The sequence below is a fragment of the Loxodonta africana genome, chromosome X, assembly GCF_030014295.1.
Source record: "Loxodonta africana isolate mLoxAfr1 chromosome X, mLoxAfr1.hap2, whole genome shotgun sequence".
NCBI lineage: Eukaryota > Metazoa > Chordata > Mammalia > Proboscidea > Elephantidae > Loxodonta > Loxodonta africana.
Genome location: NC_087369.1, coordinates 130,471,538 through 130,489,026, shown reverse-complemented (window position 1 = coordinate 130,489,026; position 17,489 = coordinate 130,471,538). Strand labels below are relative to the sequence as shown.

At 38.5% G+C, this 17,489-nt stretch overlaps 1 protein-coding gene across 5 annotated transcripts in view; it reads right to left on the bottom strand.

The window, feature by feature from the left end:
• The window catches only part of LOC111751848 (uncharacterized), a 72,687-nt gene that overhangs the window by 6,429 nt on the left and 48,769 nt on the right, over positions 1-17,489 (bottom strand). For 2 of the 5 annotated variants that reach the window (XM_064278672.1, XM_064278671.1), the window contains one exon: positions 772-834. The gene's annotated coding sequence lies outside the window, so the exon portion shown is untranslated. The other 3 variants (XR_010319834.1, XR_010319832.1, XR_010319835.1) reach the window with 3 other exon arrangements.

Here is a 17,489-nt window from a genome sequence, read left to right as displayed (position 1 = left end):
AGAAGTAACCCAAGTTACAAACGTGAGCTGTAGTCATGACTGGCAAAAGAGTTCTTTCCAGAGGAAAAATATCAAGCAGCAGATCTGAGGACTGAAATTGAGATTAGGCCCCAAATAAAGATGCCTGAAACAAGTGAAGAATAGGAATGCAGAGCAGGTTGGGGAGGCCATTAACAGGGTGAGAGTGTCAGGAATGCAGAGCAGGTTGAGGAGGCCATTAACAGGGTGAGAGTGTCAGACACCTGTTCTCATTGGCAGCTGGCTCTTCAATGTAATGCTAGGCCATTCATAACCTTCTACACTCCCAGTACAGTGGAACTACTGAGGACCTTGGATGCCCTCAAAATATTGATGGGTGGCAAGATTTTCAATCCTTATCACCTTTTACTATCAGCATTGTCTTCTTTGAAAGTAGAGGACAGCACTGGGAAAAACAAAACACACACACACACAACAGAGAGATTTGGATAAATAGTCCCATTTGCACCTAAGAGGTATAGAAAACCAAAATCAAACCAGTCGCCATTGAGTCAATTCCGACTCATGGAGACCCCATGTGTTGCAGGGTAGAACTGTGCCCCACAGGGTTTTCAAAGCTGTGACCTTTCAGAAGATCACCAGATCTTTCTTCCGAGGCACCTTTAAGTGGGTTTAAAGCACCAACCTTTTGGTTAGTAGTTGAGTGCTTAATCATTTGGGCCACCCAGGGACTCTTAAGGCATATAGAGACATCAGTTAATGATCAGGTAAAGGCTTTAGTATTCTTGTTACCTTTTGATGCTTCAAGTTCAGCCTCTGTAAAACAAATCATAGATGAGAAAGCTCTGGTTGAGCCTGTAAAATCAGAGAAAGAAAGCATCGTCAAGATGAGCCTGACCAGGTGATTCTGGGTGCCAGTCTGAGCAGACACTTACCTGGCTATCCTAGAGATACACTGTCAAAGTTTCTTCTTAACCGCTCTCTTTTTGATCCATTGTGGAGGAATTGATGTACATACCAATGACTCAGAGACTCTACTTAGTTCTGTTACACATTATCATTGTCAATCAAGGAAGAGAGTCCATTCAGTTGAATACGGTATTGCATTTAGGTCTGACTGATTTCTGAATCTTTGCTAGTTGGCGATCCAGATCTGGCCTGGGGAACCATTCCGTTAAGCAGCCCAATTCATTATTCATGCATTCTAGATAAGAACTATACACACTGTCCTGTTCCTAAATCCAGAAAGTGTCCTGTCCCACTGCAAATTGGAATCCTTTCTTTAAGCTTTCCCCTGTGCTATATATTTGCAACATAATCTAGGAATGGGCAAATGATTTACATAATATCCTTTCTCTCTGAGTAAACCTATTTTGTTGACCTTTTGACCAAAAAAGAAAGAATAAATTAAGGAAGGATCAAACTCTTTCTCTAGTTATCACTGACAGAGAGAGCTCAATGAGGCCCCTGTGTTTTACTCTGATAAGAAAGTGTAACCACACAATGGAGCAACGCAAGTCTTGGCATTGACCTAGTGCTGTTAGAAATGGAAAACTTGTTTTTGCTTTTTATCGGAACACATTTTTATCTAAAACACAAGATGCAGCATGCCTACGTGAATGTGGTGCCCTCAGTGGAGATGGGGGTGGGGGGAGGCCCTCTGGACCTTCTCTTGCTGCCTCAAAGGGCCTAGGACTATTTTTGCACAAGCAATATTCTCACCCAATCCTCTTTCAAGCACCCCCAATGTAAGATTGTAGAAAGAGGAATTGCACAACAAGACTGACATACGCCAATTATCTAGAATGGCTTCTACTTCTTAAACATCTTCCCTGATGCTATAGTTGCAAAATCCTGAGTAGAGCTTTGCAAAAAGTAAAGCAGTTGTGTTGCTAAGGCTGGCTCGGCCCACAGCAGATGCAGAGGTTATCACTAGATGATAGCCAGCTGGCTGGCTGCCAAAAGGCCACAGAAGGTGAAATTTACTCTGGTCAATGCAGTGGGTCCAAGGTCTGGCCTTCACATTGAGAGTGGGTCTGTAGTCCAGTGGTAGATGTACATTAACCAAGCATACACAGCCAGGTCTCTGTCTATGTCTCTATCTCTGTAGTCTCTATCCATATAGACATCCATGTCCATAACTATGTCTATACCTATGTAAGATACTCTGTAAGAAACCTGTTCAAGAAAGGGGAGAGGATCCTGGTAACCCCAAACCACAAATATTCACTACATAGTCCAAACACTGGGTCTCTTCGAATCCAAGAGGGAAGCTGAAAAGTAAGAACCGAGGTATGTAATCAAAGAGGGTTGCAAAGACAGGGAAGGTGAGGAATGAGGCATGTGGATTGGAAAGAAGCCTAGAGCAATTCCTGAGTAGGAATATAGGCACCCACATTGGCTTTTTGAAAATAATAACTTTATTGAGATATAATTCACATACCATAAAGTTCACCATTTTAAAGTACACAATTCAGTGGTTTTTAGTGTAGTCACAGAGTTGTGCACTGATCACCACTATCTAATTCTAGACCATTCTCATCACCCCAAAAAGAAACTTCATATACATTAGCAGTCACGCCCAATTCCCTCCCTTACCCCCAGCCCCTGGAAACCACTAATCTACTTTCTGTCTCCATTGATTTGCCTATTCTGGACATTTCATATAAATGGAATCATGTAATATGTGGTCTGTTGTGACTGGCTTCTTTCACTTAGCATAATGTTTTCAAGGTTCGTTCATGTTGTAGCATGTATCAGAACTTTATTCCTTTTTATGGCTGAATAATTTTCCATCGAATGGATATACTACATTTTGTTTATCTGTTCACCAGTTGATGGGCATTTGGGTTGTTTCCGTCTTTTGGCTATTATGGTAATGCTGCTATTAACACTTGTGTACAAGTTTTTGTGTGGATATATTTTCATTTCTCTTGGGTATATACATACCTCTTGGGAGTAGAATTGCTGGGTCATTATGGTAACTCTATGCTTAACCATCTGAGGAACTGCTAGACTGTTTCCCACAGCAGCTTCACATTCTACATTCCTACCAGAGATACATGAGGGTTCCAATTTCTCCCCATCCTCACCAACACTTGGTACTGTCTTTTTTATTAAGGAAACCCTGGTGGCGTAGTGGTTAAGTGCTAAGGCTGCTAACCAAAAGGTCGGGAGTTCAGATCTACCAGGCACTCCTTGGAAACTCTATGGGGCAGCTCTACTCTGTTCTATAGGGTCGCTATGAATTGGAATCGACTCAATGGCAACGGGTTTGTTTTTGTTTTTGTTTAGTGAATGTGAAGTGATAGCTCACTGTTATTTTGATTTGCATTTCTCTAACAACTAATGATGTTGAACATCCTTTCATGAGTTCATTGGTCATTTCTATATCTTCTTAGGAGAAAAGGCTACTCAAATCCTTTATCCAGTTTCTAATTGGGTAGTTTGTCTTTTTATTGTTGAGTTGTAAGAGTATTCATATATTTTGGTTACTAAACCTCTATCTACACCTCAACATAAAGAAAACAAAAATCCTCACAATTGCACCAATAAGCAACGTCATGATAAATGGAGAAAAGATTGAAGTTGTCAAGGATTTCATTTTACCTGGATCCACAATCAACACCCATGGAAGCAGCAGTCAAGAAATCAAAAGACGCATTACATTGGGCAAATCTGCTGCAGAAGACCTCTTTAAAGTGTTGAAAAGTAAAGATGTCACCTTGAAGGTAAGGTGTGCCTTACGCAAGCCATGGCGTTTTCAATTGCCTCCTATGCATGTGAAAGCTGGACGATGAGTAAAGAAGACCAAAGAAGAATTGAGGCCTTTGAATTGTGGCGTTAGAGAAAAATATTGAATATACCATGGACTGTCAAAAGAATGAACAAATCTGTCTTGGAAGAAGTACAACCAGAATGCTCCTTAGAAGCAAGGATGGCAAGGCTATGTCTCACATACTTTGGACATGTTGTCAGGAGGAATCAGACCCTGGAGAAGGACATCATGCTTGGTAAAGTAGAGGGTCAGCGAAAAAGAGGAAGACCCTCAATGAAATGGACTGACATAGTGGCTGCAACAATGGGCTTAACCATAACAATGATTGTGAGGATGGTGCAGGACTGGGCAGTGTTTAGTTCTGTTGTACATAGGGTCGCTATGAGTTGGAATCGACTTGATGGCACCTAACAACAACGATAGACCTTTATCAGGTATATGATTTGCAAATATTTTCTCCCATTCTGTGGATTGTCTATTTTCTCAGTGGTGTCCTTCAAAGCAAAAGAGTTTTTAATTTTGATGAAATTAAATTTATATATATATTCTTTCTTTGCTTATGCTTTTGGTATTATATCTAAAAAAACATTGTCCAATCCAAGGTCACTCAAATTTATACCTATGCTTTCTTCTAAGAGTTTTATAGTCTTAGCTGTTGCATTTAGGTCTTTTATCCATTTTAATTGTTGCATATGGTGTGAGGTGGGGTCCAACTTCATTCTTTTGCATGTGGATATCCAGTCATCCCAGTACCATTTGTTAAAAGAATATTCTTTCCTCATTGAATTGTCTTGTCATTCCAAATTGGTATTTAAAGCAGTTCTTGAGCTTGATGCATTTAAAAGGGCTGAAACAGATTAAACAGAAGTGTCTATGAAATCATGTGACAGTTTTTAAAACAGACATGACATACTTCATGCATTTCCTTCAGAGCAGTCATTTTGGGAGTAACACCAAGATTTGAGGAATAAAAAGCTCAAGGTGAACGCTAAGTATGTGGATGGTAATCTGGCCTTAGATGGTATTTCCAAAGAGAGAACTCTAAGTGGCAAGAGCATCAATGGAATAATCATGTAGCCGTCCAAGATAACTGCTTTTAAAGACAGTACTGACTTAGATTCATTCTGATCACTCTAGTTTGAGGTAACGTAGTCTAATAGTTAAGAGCATGGACTTTGAAATCAGACAACCATAGGTTTGAATTCAGACTCCATCACTTACTAACTGTATAACCAAGGGCAAATTTCTTAGCTTTCTAATCGTCACTCTCCTCGTCTGCAATGTAGCACAATAATAGTACCTTTCTCAATTTTTTTTTTTTTTTTAATTTTTATTAAGCTTCAAGTGAACATTTACCATTCCAATCAGTCTGTCACATGTAGGTTTACATACATCTTACTCCCTTCTCCCACTTGCTGCTTTCTCAATTTTTGTAGCTTTGTTGTTTTGATATAATTTCAAACTTACTATTGTCCATATTTTACCCCAATTACTTTGTCATTCTTTATCTGTATATATTTTTGTATATATGGACATTATTTTTTTCTGAACCATCTGAGAGCAAGTTGGAGATCTCATGCTCCTTTATCCCTATATAGCTCACTGCATATTTTTTAAGAACAAGGACATTCTCTTACATAGCCATAGTACATTTATCTAAATCAGAAATTTTCATATTGATACAATCCTGTTAGCTAATCTATAGTTCATAGTCAAAATTTTCATTTTTCTTAATATTGCCCTTTAAAGCAGTTTTTTCTCAATGCAGGATTGAAAGCAAGATCATACATTAAATTTAGTTGTCCTGTCTCTTTAGTCTCTGTCTTAGGCTGGGTTCTGTAGAGAAGCAAAGCGAGTGAAGCATATAAATATATAGAGGGTGGGATTTATATCAAAGAAATGGCTCACGTGGTTGCAGAGGCTGGGAAGTCCACAGTCTGTAGGTCAGGCTGGAGACTTCTCCTGACTCACGTAGTTGCAGGGGCTGGCAAACCCAAGATTGGCAGGTCAGAGAGCAGGCCCCTGGCTCATAGGTTGTGGAGGCCAATGAATCCCAAATTCAGCAGGTAACATGGCAGGCTGCTGGCTCACAGGCTGTGGAGGCTGATGAATCTCAAGATCGGCAGGTAAGCTGCAAGCTCAAGTCTCAAGAACTGGAGGTCAGATGAACAGGAAACAGCTACAGGATCCAGAGAGAGCAAAAGCCAGCAAGCTTTGCCAGAAATTCCACCTATATTGGATGTAGGCCACACCCCCAAGAAAACTCCCTTTCAACTGGTTGGCTGCTTATAACAGATCTCATCATGGAGGTGATTACATATATCAGATATCATTACGGAAGTGATTACTTCATTACATAGCTGCCAAACTATGTTATACTCCCAAGCCACTGAGAATCATGGCCCAGCCAAGTTGACATACAACCTTAACCATCACACCTACTTTAATCTGTAACAGTTCTTAATATTTTTGTTTCATGACATTGACATGTTTGAAGAGTACAGGTCAGTTATTTTGTAGACTGTCTCTCAATTTGAGTTCGTCTGATGTTTTATTACAGTTAGATTGAGACATGTATTTTTGGAAAAGTACCGCAGAGGTGATGTTGTGCCCTTCTCGGTGCATCATATCAGGAGGCACATGAAGTCAAATTGTCCCAATACTAGTAGTGTTAACTTTGATCACTCGACTAAGGTGATAGCCATCATATTTCTCCACTGTATAATTACTATTTTCCCTTTGTAATTAATAAGTAATTTACAGGGGGATATCAATTGGTTTTCTTAGGATCAAATAAGACAATATATGTGAAGTACTGAGCACAATGCCTGGCACATAGTAAGTTTGCAAAAAAATGTTAGACATCATCTTTATTCTTATTCCTATTGTTAGCATCGTTATTGTTAATCTAAACATTTTAGAACCTGGACCTAGTACTACTCTACACCTTATGCAATGTGAAAAAAGAAGTTAGGAACATAAAACAATGTATATTAAGGAAATGTTGAGTTCAAGTACTCAGTGACATGTTGGACAAGATGATCTCTGTGATCTTCCAGCCTTGAAATCCTAGATTCTTTATGTTTCTTGCATGACCAGCTAATTACAAAACCCCTGAGAAGGCTATTGATGCAATTTAATTAATTTTACACCTTCACTTCAGGCCTTCTTTATTTTTCACTATGGAGCATTCCTAGAAATCGCATCATAGAAAGATCATTGTAAAGTAGGTTAATGGGTTACTATAAGATCAACATTATAATTAGGTGTTATGTTCCTGATTAAACTTGAACTAAATCATAGCTATGGCTAGCAAAGCAAATATGAAACAACTATAAACTCGGTCATAATTTTTTTTAAGTAAAAACATTTTTTAAAAAATCAAAGTAATATACACGTGGTTACAGACCAAATGGTATAGATCTTATGATGAGAAACAACAGTCTCCTGCTCCTGCCCTCCCCTCCTTGGGCCCCCATACCAGAGGCAATCTCTTAACAGTTTGACTTCTATTGGTTACCACCTCCCTCTAGATCAGAGGTTGCACACTGAAGGCCAGCCAGTTATATCTTGCCTGATTTTGTTTACCTCACATAGGTTAATTCCCTTCTAAATAGTTGCCAACATTTTAAAATTGAAGATTTCGACTGTGTTGGCATCTCCTGTCTGGAGGGGAGATGGGAGGGTAGAGAGGGTTAGAAACTGGCAAACCGGTCACGAAAGGAGAGACTGGAGGGAGGGAGCGGGCGGACCCATTAGGGGGAGAGTAAATGGGAGTATGTAGTAAGGTGTGTATAGGCTTATGTGTGACAGACTGACTTGATTTGTAAACTTTCACTTAAAGCACAATAAAAATTATTTTTTTAAAAAATTGAAGATTTCACATAAAGCCTGAATTTCCAGCTCCTCTTGAGAAATTGGGAGATCTGAACTTGCATTCTGCAGCTTGAGCTGAGTAGCGGCTGCCCTCTCCATACAAGGTGAGCAGACTCCAATTTACCACAGTCCTCAACTAGTCAGCTTCACATCATTGCTACTTGCCTGGTCCTTTCAGGCATTTGAGCTTTCAACCTATGTTTTATCTCCTTGTTACTCAAAGTTTTCCTAGGAGCATAGGCATTGGAATGTATTAGAACTGCAGAACCTTGGGCCCTACCTCACACCTGCATTTTAACAAGACCCCAGGTGATCTGTATGCATAGGGAAGTTTGAGAATCACTGGACTAGAGGAAACGTATATATCTAACTCAATTTCTTGATACATCAATTTTAGGCAATATGTATCAACTCAATGGTATGAGAAAGTGGAGTTCATGCAAGTCTTCAACTTTACTAGACATTATCACATTACTTTCCAAAGTAGTTTCACAAATTTCCGTGGGTGCTCTGCAGCTTTTTAGTTTTTAGCCAATCCGATCAGTGTGAAACGGTATCTCATTGTTGTAAGTGGCATTTCCCTGGTGACTGGGGACGATGAGCATCTGTTTGCATGTTTATTGTCTGTTCAAGTTTCTATTACTGTGAACTGCCTGTTTGTATGCTTGCCCTTTCTCTTCCTTCTTTGGGGTTGTTATTCTCTTTTACTTACTGGTTTACAGATGTAATCTTTTGTTAGTTATGTGCATTGCAAATGTCTTCTCCCCATGTGGAACTGTCTTTTCATATTTTGATGTCTTTTGTTATTTGATAGCTTTGAAATAGAACGAATTAAAATGTGTCAGTAATTCCTTTATGGTTTCTGTTTTCTTGTATGTTTGGCTTAAGAAATCCTTCCCTACTTCGATATCATAAAGTTACCCTCTTGTATAGCCCACTAAAATTTTTAAGTATTTCTTTTCACGTGTAGTTCTTTAATCCATCTGAAAATTGACATCTTTATAATAGTAAGCCTTCCCATATCCATGAACATAACATATTTTCCATTTATTCAGGTCTCCTCTTATGTACTTTACTAATGCTTTATAATTTTCTCCATAAAGGTCCTGCACACCTTTTTACTAACAACTTCTATTTTTTATTGCTTATGTAAAGGTATATTTCTAGTTTGAATATGTTAACCTTATAACCAGCAGTTTGTTGAATTATGTTGCTATTTCTAATTGTAGATTTCTCGTATTTTCTATGTAACCAATCATATGTGCAAATAATAACAGTTTTATATCACCTTTACCAATTTTCATACTGCACTTCTTTGCCTGTCTTATTGCATTCACCTGGACTTCTAGCACCTCGTGGAATAGAAGCAATATTAGCAGGTGTCCTTGTCTTGTTACTGGTTTTAATGGAATAGCCTCTAAAGTTTTACCATTAAGTATGTTTTCTGTAGGTTCTGGATTCCAAAAAAAAACCATTGCCATCGAGTCGACTCTGACTCATAACAACCTTGTAGGACAGAGTAGAACTGCCCCACAGAGTTTCCAAGGAGTGCTTGCTTGGTGGATTCAAACTGTCAACCTTTTGGTTAGCAGCTGTAGCACTTAGCCACGACACCACATACCCTATATCGTGCTCAGTGAAGTTTCTCTTCTACTTCTAGATTGCTAAAAGTTGTTGTTTTTTCTAATCATAAATGAGTATTGAATCTTATTAAATTTTCTTTATGTCTATTGAAATGGTTATTTTTCTCCTTTAATCTGTTAATGTGGTGATTACATCGGTTGAGTTTTTAAAATATTGAAACCTCCTTACATTTTTGTAGTGAACCCTACTTGCTGACGAGAGATTTTTAAAAATATTCTACAGAAATATAAAATAAAAATTATTTAGACATGCCAAAATTATATATAGGTGTTTTTCTTATAGTTTCTTACATTGTTTTGGTATCAAGGATATAATACATTCATAAAACGAGTTCAAGAAGCTTCCCATCTGTATTTAAACAGTTATGGTAAAACTTATCCCTGAAAAATTGAAGCCTGTGGTATATTTGGTGGGGAACCCTTTCACTATGATTCCATTTATTTAGTGGTTATTGGTTTATTTAAATGTCTTTACTTATTCTTAGGTCAATTTTGGTAATTTATGGTTTTCTATAAAAGAGGAAAACCATAAAAAATTTTTTTTTATAAAAGAGGCCATTCATCTGCCTTCATACTTATTCATACAAAGTTGTTTCTGTTACTCCTTCATGCTTTTTAAATCTCTATAATGTATGCATATGTAGCTATGTGCCCTCTTTTTCATACAAAGAACAGAAATCAGAACTGCATTGAACTTTACAGCATCAATACTTCAAGCCTGGAGACAATGCAGCATTACCTTCGAATCTATAATTTAAATACCCAGTGAGGTTAGACTAACATCATTTTCCAACATGCAAAGATATGAAAGAACTTTAAAAAATTGCCTCCCATCCACCCTCTCATTTGAGGCACTAGAAGATTTTCTTCAGAAAAATGAGGTAATGAAATTAAGAAAAAGACATGGGGTCTAGGAAACAAAGGTTCTAACACTGCAGGTGGAGGGAAATCCCAGGATGACAACTGTGCTGAAGGCCTAGGGCACAATTAATCCACTTTAAAAAATAATCCACTTTAGAGCAGGCAAATAAGGAGAGAGGTAGCTCTGAGAAGGACCTTTTTAATAAATGAAATGGAATTGCTGGATTACCAGATATACTTAAGGAACCAGATAAGTATTTTGGTAGACTTTAGACTGATCTGATAAAGTATTTTGATAGATGCATAAAACCTAAGCAAATGAAGAAAAAACAACTCTTGGAACTCTGGAAAAAACAACAGGGCATACAAGCACGGAAACACAATCATAGACTCTACTTGGCTCAACAATGAAAGATATTTACATAGCTCTAATAATGTAAATATTGACTATTGATTTAATAAAAATTAGTTACATCACTATGTTGGGGGTGTGGGAGAAATGCTCATGTATCAAAGTAGGAAGTCAATGGATAATGCATAAAACTGATAAAGAAATAGCAATATAAATGTATAGATTGTACGTAGAAACACGTACGTAAATGTCAGAAGAGCCCAGAGAAGAGTATCGAAAGTGGTTGTTCCTGGGGAGTGTGGCTGGGAGGTAAGCTTTTTTTGTACTATTTCATTTTTCAGATTTGTTTATTTATATCAGTATGGAAGCATGGACTCCATTTTAGTCAGTGGGTTCTAACTTCTTACTATCATTTTTTAAGTAAAACTTTTAATATTGAGACAATTGTACATTCTCATGCAGCTGTAAGAAATAATAGAGATGCCTTGCACCTTTTACTCAGTTTCCCCCAATGGTAACATACTGCAAAACTATAGTGCACTATTACAACCAGGATAATGATATTGATAGTCAGGGTACAAAATATTTCCTTCTTCGTGGGGATGCTTCTTGCTGTCCTTTTATAGCTGCATTTGCTTCCCTCCCACCCCCACTCTCTGTTTAACCGCTAGCAACTAGAAAGCCGTTCTCCATTTCTATAATTTTGTCATTTCAAGAATGTTATATAAATGGAACCATACAGCATGTAATCTTTGAGTATTAGCTTTTTTCATTCAGCATAATTCATATCATTATATAAGGTCACTCTAGGTATCTGATAATTTTCTTTCCTCTGAGGTATACTTTTTCCATTATTATTATAGCAACTCTTGATTAATATTTGTCTGATAATTTTTCCACCCTTTAACTTTTGATCTGCCTGTGTCATCACATTTGGAGTGCATTTCTTTCAGACAGCATATAGTTGGGTCCAATTTATAAATCCATTCTGCCAATCTGGCTTTTAATTGGTGTATTTAGATGTTTTACACTTAATTGTTTATATGTTAGAGCTAAAGTATGCCATTTAACATTTGTTTTCTGTTTGTTCTCTCTGTTTCTCACTTCTTATGGGTTACTTGTACATTTATTAACATTCCATTTAGAGTATCTATAGTGTTTTCAGGTGTATGTTTGCATGTATGTATGTGTGTGTGTGTGTGTATGGTTGTTCTAGGTCTTACTTTATTCATAAAGGTCGATACCCTAGGCAATAGGCATTAGTGAGCTGAAATGGACTGGTATTGGCCCGTTAGAATCAGACATCATATGGTATACTATGATGGGAATGACAAATTAAAAAGGAATGGTATTGCATTCATCTTCAAAATGAACATTTCAAGATCTATCCTGAAGTACAACACTGTCAGTGATAGGATAATATCTACACACCTATAAGGAAGTCCAGTTACTACGACTATTATCCAAATTTATGCACCAACCACTAAGGCCACAGATGAAGAAATTAAAGAATTTTACAAACTTCTGAAGTCTGAAATTGATCAAACATGTAATTAAGATGCACTGATAATTACTGGTATCAGTTCCAAGGGAAGGCTTTCTCTCTCTGTTGGCTCTGGAGGAAGGTCCTTGTCCTCAATCTTCCCCTGGTCGAGGAGCTTCTCAGGTGAAGGAACCCCATATCCAAAGGATGTGCTCTGCTTCTGGTGCTGCTTTCTTGGTGGTATGAGGTGCTCAACTGTCTACTAGCTTCCCTTTCATCTTTTGAGAGATACAAGGTGGTGCAGGCCACACCCCAGGGAAAATCCTTTTACATTGGATCAGGGATGTGGCCTGAGCAAGGGTGTTATATCCCACCCTAATCTTCTTTAACCACAGGCAGAGATTATGATTTATAACACATAGGAAAATCACAAAATGGAGGAAAACCACACACAGCCTAACCAAGTTGACACATATTTTGGGGGGACACAATTCATTCCATTACAGCACATGATCAAGAACTGATGGTACTGAAGGAAAAAGACAAAGCTGCACTGAAGGCAGTGGCAAAAAACAAGGCTCCAGGAATTCACAGAATATCAATTGAGATGTTTCAAAACACAGATCAAAGACCACAGCCTTCAGTATGGATTACACCTCAACATAAAGAAAACATAAGTTCTCACAAATGGACCAATCAGCAACATCATGATAAAAGGAAAAAAAGACTGAAGTTGTCAAGGATTTCATTACATACGGTTGCACAATCAACACATATGGAAGCAACATTCAAGAAATCAAGGATGTATTTACTGCATTGGGCAAATCTGCTGCAAAAGATCTTTAAAGTGTTCAAAAGCAAATATGTCACTTTGAGGACTAAGGTGAGCCTGACCCAAAAAAAAAAAAAAAGACCCAAGCCATGGTATTTTCAATCACCTCATATGCATGAGAAAGCTGGACAATGAATAAAACCAAAAAAACCAAACCCATTGCAGTCGAGTGGATTCTGACTCATAGCGACCCTATAGGACAGAGTAGAACTGCCCCGTAGAGTTTCTAAGGAGCACCTGGCAAATTTGAACTGTCGACCTCTTGGTTAGCAGCCATAGCACTTAACCACTACGCCACCAGGGTTTCCGGACAATGAATAAGGACCTCCAAAGAAGAATCGATGCCTCTGAACTTTGGTGTTGGGAAAGAATACTGAATGAATGTACACAGACTGCCAGAAGAACGAATAAATCTGTCTTGGAAGAAGTACAACCAGAGTTCTCCTTAGAAGTAAGGATGGTGAGACTTTGTCTCACTGACTTTGGACATGTTTTCAGGAGGGACCAGTCCCTGGAGAAGGATATCATGCTTGGTAAAGTAGAGGGTGAACAAAAAGGAGGAAGGCCCTCAATGAGATGAATTGACACAGTGGCTGTAACAATGGGTTCAAACACAGCAATGATTGTGAGAGTGGCACGGGACTGAGTAGTGTTTTGTTCTGTGTTACATAGGGTCACTGAGTAGGAACCGACTTGAGGGTACCACCACCACCGACATATACATAACCACAGTCTACAGGTGTCATTACTTTACTAGTCTGAGTGGAGTGTAGAAATGCTACCTCCTTTTACATCTGTTTATTCTGTCCTGTTTATTATACAATTGTCTTAAATATTTCCTTTACATACATTTAGAATGACATCAGACAGTGTTATTTTTGTTTCAACCATCAAACATAATTCAGAACTCAAGAGAAGGAAAGTCTATTGTATTTACCCATGTTTTTGCTTACTGTGTTCTTTTTCTCCTTCCTGATACTTCCTAATATTTCAAGGTTCCTTCTTTTATAATTTCCTTTCTGTTCAGAGAACTTGTGTTATTCTTTTAAGAATCATTTTCTAACATCAAATTCTCATCATTTTCCCTCAGCTGAAAATGACTTGATTTCCCCTTTATTTCTGTGGGATACTTTTGCTGAATGTAGAATTCTGTGTTTACAATTTGTTTTCTCAGAGCTTGAAAAATAATTGTGTCACTTCCTTCTGGCCTCCATGGTTTCTGGTAAGAAATTTGCTTCTGTTTTAATTGTTTTTCCCAGGAGCCATAATGCAGTTTTTCTTTGGCTGCATTCAAGATTTTTTCATTGTCTTTAGTTTTGAGAAGTTTAATTATGGTGTGTCTTAGTGTGGATTTCATTTCAGTTTATCTTTTTTGGGGATTTGTTCAGCTTCTTGAATCTGTATATTTATTTCTCTTGCCAGATTTGGGAATTTTTCAGCCATCACTTCTTTGAGTGCTTTTTTTATCCCCACCTTCTTTCTCCTCTCCTTCTGGGACTCTGAGTATATGAATGTTAAATCTTTTGTTATAGTTCCACAAGTTCTTTGGCTCTGTTCTTTTTTTTCAGATTATTTTTTACTCTGTACTTTAGATTGGGTTATTATTTCTGTTGTATCTTCTAGTTCATTGACTCTTTCCTCTGCCCTCTCTATTCTGCTGTTGAGTCCATCCACTAAGTTTTTTTATTTTGATGATTGTATTTTTAAGTTCTAAGATTTCCATTTGGTTCTACTTTCTGTCTTCTATTTCTTTTTCACTTGTTTCAAGTGAGTTCATAATTGCTTGCTGAAGCATTTTTGTTATGGTATCTTTGAAATCTTTGTCAGATAATTCTGTTCATCTTTGTGTTGGAATCTATTGATTGTCTTTTCTCATTCAATTTGTGATCTTCCTGGTCTTGGTATGATGAGTGATTTTTTCTATCAAAACCTGTACCTTTTTGTATTATATTATGAGATGCTGGATCTTATTTAAACCTTCTGCTTTAGCTGGCTTTCTCTGACATCTCTCTGGCAGGATAAGGGGGGAGTGCTGCCTTCTTACTGCCAGATAGAGGTAGAAGCCCAGATTTCCTACTTGGCCTCCATTGACACCCAAAGGTGGGGGTTCCTCATTACTGCATGGTGGGGTTATGGATTGAATTGTGTTCCCCCAAAATATGTGTTGGAAACTTAACCCTTGTACCTGTGGATGTAATCCTGTTTGGAAATAGGGTTTTCTTTGTTATGTTAATTGTATCGCACCCAAGTAGGGAAGGTTCTCAATCTAATTACTTCTGAGTTATAAAAGAACAGATTAGACACTGAGGCACACACAAGGGGAAGACAGATACCATGTGAGGATTGTCTACAAGCCAAGGAGCCCAGAAATGCCTGGAACTACCTACAAAGACATATTATCAGGAGTTATCAGTCCCTAGAGAAAGTCATCATGATTGGTCAAGTGGAGGGTCAGCAAAAGAGAGGAAGACCCTCGACGAGATGGATTGACACAGTGGCAGCAACAATGGGTTCAAATATGGCAATGATTGTGAGGATAGTGCAGGACCAGGTAGTGTTCTGTTCTGATGTACATGGGGTTGCTATGAGTTGGTACTGACTCTACAGCACCTAACAACAACAAAACTATAAAGGTGGAATGGACACGGTAAAGACTCTGATTTTTTGGAATTTTAGCCTCCAGAACTGTGAGAAAATAAACTTTTGTTCTTTAAAGCCACCTACTTGTGGTATTTGTGTTACAGCAGCACTAGGAAACTAAGACAGAGTGGGTTTTCCAGCTTCCCACATGGTCTCCATTGACATCACAGGAAGGTGGGGGAGAAGATTCATTACTGACCAGCTGGAATGAAAGTCTGGGCTTTCTCTTTGCACTTTTCTGACACCACCCAATTGGGGATGTTGGGATACCTCATTACATCCTAGTAAGGGGGAAAGTCTAGGCTACCCACATAGTTTTTGTTGGCATGGGTGTGAGTGGGGCCATAGGTTTTATGTGATGTTTGTCTGGAGTAGAATGGTCGTTGTCTAAATGTTTTTTAGCTTGATAGGCTGCCGCTTTCTTTGTCTTTTGGCAAGATAGAGCAGGCTTTAATGTTTTCTTTTTTTTTGCATCTGTTGGCATTTCTGGGTTGCCAGCTTCTTCAGCTCCAAGTCTGGGATATATGAGGCAAAAACAAAATCCAGGGAACTCACCACTGTGTTGTTTCTTGAGTCCCAAAGTTCCTAGATGGTCTGCCTTCTTTTTGCTGCCTTTCAGAGTCATCTTATGTTTGTTTATATGTAATATCCAGGGATTTTGGCTGTACGTAGCAGGGGAAATAGAGAAAAGTACATCTACTTCATCTTCCAGAGCCCTGGCAGTGCAGTGGTTAAGAGCTCAACTGCTAACCAAAAGGTCGGCAGTTTGAACCCACCCGCTGCTCCTTAGAAACCCTAGGGTGCAGTTCTACTCTGTCCTACAGGGTTGATATGAATCAGAATCGACTCAACAGCAACAGACTTTGGTTTTACTCCATCTTCCAAGAAGCAGAAGTCCCCTATTTCCTCTTTTTAACCGTGTTCATTCTTATTTCGATATATCCACCTATCAAGGAAAGGAGTCCTGGTGGTGCAGTGGTTAAAGCACTCAGCTGCTAACCAAAAGGTTGGAGGTTTGAACTCACCATCTGCTCCACAGGAGAAAGATGTGGCAGTCTGTTTCCATAAAGATTACAGCCTTGGAAGCCCTACGGGGGCAATTCTACTCTGTCCTATAAGGTCGCAATGAGTCAGAATCGACTCGACAGCAACAGGATTCATTTGGTTTGGGATCTATTGAGAGAATCATCTAAGGAAGGCATAGCTAAAGTCTTCTTCCCTGTTTAGAAAGTGGAGATACTAGCAATCATTGCATTTACTGTAAAGTTGTGCTGAATTTACTAAATCAAGTGCTCAATATATCTATGTTGATAATTATGGTGTTCCTATCTTTAAACTTAATTTCTAAGGTATGAGCTGACCAATATTTCTCCTCTATATTCTCTCCTCTTAGCAATCCTATAGGACAGGGTAGAACTGGCCCCATAAAGTTTCTTTTTGGTTTTATATTATCTCCTACTGTAAGGTGTAGTTGGAGAAAAAATAGCCTACATATGGTTGTTAAATTGTAGTCACAAATCTACTAGATATGCTGATAAAAATCAGAAGTCCTAATTAAAAAATAGGGAAAATTCACTGATAATAATCTCTTGTTTTTATTAGATTGCACTGCACATGTATATAGGCAGTCCCTGGGTTACAAACAAGAGATCCATTCCTAACTGTGTCTTCAAGTTGAATTTGTAGGTAAGTTGGAACAGGTGTATACGGTTTTCATTCAGCCCTACTGTAGTGCAAGAAAGGAGCCCTAGTGGCACTGGGGTTAAAGCACTCAGTTGCTAACTGAAAGGTCAGCGACTCAAACCCACCAGCTGCTCCTCGGGAGACAGATGTGGCAGTCTGCTTCCAGACAGATTTACAGCCTTGGGAACCCTATGGGGCATTCTACTCTGTCCTATAGTGTCGCCATGAGTTGGGATTGACCCAATTTCAGTGTGTACAGTTTGGTTGATTTAGTGCAAGACAAGGCTCAAAGTCTTCTCAATGATTTAAAAGCTGCACGTGCAAGTGAAGGTTGATTGTGATGAAGAATTGGCTGCGAGTGA